Below are 2612 nucleotides of genomic sequence, written 5' to 3'. Positions count from 1 at the left end.
TACAGTCTTCTCTTGTCTAGGCTAAGCATGGATTCCTTCAACCGGTCCTCATGTGGCATGAACTCAAGGCCCTTCACTATCCTGGTTACCCTCATACTCTCTAGATTATAAATATTCATCTTAAACTGTGGCTCCCAAAACTGAACACAATATTACAGATGCTGTGTCACTAGGGCAGAGTACAGTGGGATGATCACTTCCCTATTCCTGGAAACTATGCCCTTCAATGAAGCCCATGATTGAAATCATTCTTTTTGCTACCACAACAATGTAGATTCATACATGGAAAACTTCAGATCTATTTTCAGAACAATTGCTATCTAACCTTGTCTCCCCCATCTTGTATTTCTGAGAATGGTTTTTTTTGGTACCTGAGTATAGAATATTTATATTTATTCTCTATTGAATTGCATCTTATTTGATTCAGCCCAATACTCTACTGCCAAGATCCTCTTGGAATTTAATTATCCACCAATGGGCTAACTATCCCTCTCCATTTTTGTCATCTCCAAATTTGATGAGCATGCTATTTATGCCTTGATGTAAATCATTGATTAAAATGTTAAATAGCACAGGGACAAGCACAGTTCCCTAGAGGAGACCACTGGAGACCTGCTGCCATGTTTACATGGACAACTACACTTTGAGTTCAACCATCCAACCATTCTGAACTCATTTTAGTATATAATCTTCTTAACTATATCTCTTCATCTTCTCTACAATAGTTTGAGACACTTATCAGAAACTTTGCTAAGAACTAGGTAAATTCTATGTACAGCATTCCCCACATACAAGTTCAATAATCCTGCCAAAAAAGAAAGGAAATGAGGTTAGTTGGGCATGACTTGTTTTTGATGAAGCCATGCTGACTTTGTAATCACCAATTCCCTGTCCAGATGCTAGCCAAAGATTTCTTTAATGATCCATTCTAAGAATTTCCCAAGAATAAGAGTCAGGCTCACTTGCCTATAGTTTGCAGACTGTGTTCTCTTGCATTTTAAGAAAATTGTCATATTTACCCTTCTCTAATTCATAGCACCTCTCCCATTTCCCATGGACTTGTACATTTCCCTAAAGGTAGTTCAGCAATCACATCTGCTCATTCTCATAGTACTAACAGTTTTAGTTCATCTGGTCCAGGTGGTTTGAAGTCAAAAAGACAACTAGATGCTTTTTTACAATCTCCTCGATTATCTTGAGTAAATGAACTAAAAAGCATTTGTGAAGTGCTTTTGATGTGCCAAGAACTGTGCTAAACTCTGGGGACACAAATGGAAAAATTAAACATCCCTGCCCTCAAGGAGGCCACACTCTAACTAGGGGAGACAATACATAAAAGGAAGTTAATCTGAAGGATGGATGGAGAGGTTAGGAATCTTTAGGATGCATCAGTGTGTCAGATGGTGTGTGGAGTGTGTAGAGGTCCTTAGGAAGCAGTGGTGGGGCACATGGTAAGGCTTGGTGTTTCTCCATCTCACCAGAAGGAAAAGAGTTGGTGATTTCCATTTCATCAAAGCAGTATGAGCAGTCAGGCAGCTACATGTAGCTGGATAGCCTGGCAAGGGTATGAAAGATAGACAGACAGGGAAGGGGAGCTTGGCGGTATTGGGTCTTTCCCACTGCAAAATGAGCCCAGATGGGTTTGGGGTTATCAACTACATGTTAGTCAATTTTGCTTTTTCATTTCCAATACAAAGGTCATTATTCAATCCTTATTACATATCAGGCAATGTTCCAGACAATTAGTCAAGTAGCATTTATTAAGCATCTGTTATATGTTGGGCATGGTACTAAGAGGTAAACACTGACCTCAAGGAACTTATATCCTATTAGGCAACAAATAAAAGGTGCAAAGAGAGGAAGGTTTTTTTTTGTTTTGTTTTTGTTTTTTTTTGCAGGGCAATGGGGGTTAAGTGACTTGCCCAGGGTCACACAGCTAGTAAGTGTCAAGTGTCTGAGGCCAGATTTGAACTCAGGTACTCCTGAATCCAGGGCCGGTGCTTTATCCACTGTGCCACCTAGCCTCCCCAAGAGGGAGGTTTTAATCTCAGCATAAAGAAAAATTCCCCAGTAAATGAGAGTTGTTCAAAAGTGGTAGTAGTAAGGTTTCCCATCCCCAAGAAGGCCTTTGACATAAACTATATAACCACTGTGGGGCAGCTAGGTGGTGCAGTGGATAGAGGGCCAGGCCTGGGCTCAAGAATATTCACGTTCCTGAGTTCAAAACCAGCCTCAGATACGTATTACCTGTATGATCCTGGGCACATCACTTAGCCCTGTTAGCCCCAGTTCCTCATCAGTAAAATGGAGAAGAAATGACAAACCACCCTAGTATCTTTGCCAAGAAAACCCCAAATGAGGTCACAAAGAGTCAGACATGACTGAAATGACTGAACAACAACAACATATAGCCAATAGTAGAGCTGTTGGAGGAACGAATGGTTCCTCTTCAGGTCTGGGTTGAAATAGATGGGGATTCTTAACTTTTCTGTCTCATGAACCCCTCTGGCAGTTTGGTAAAGCCCAAGGACCCCTTCTCAGAATAATGTTTTTAAATGCATAGAAGAAAATCAATATAATCACAAAGTAAACCAATTCTCTTGAAATACAGT

This window comes from Dromiciops gliroides, chromosome 1 (assembly GCF_019393635.1).
Source record: "Dromiciops gliroides isolate mDroGli1 chromosome 1, mDroGli1.pri, whole genome shotgun sequence".
Classification (NCBI taxonomy): Eukaryota; Metazoa; Chordata; class Mammalia; order Microbiotheria; family Microbiotheriidae; genus Dromiciops; species Dromiciops gliroides.
The sequence above is the reverse complement of the archived record's forward strand: the minus strand, read 5'-3'. Positions refer to the sequence as shown.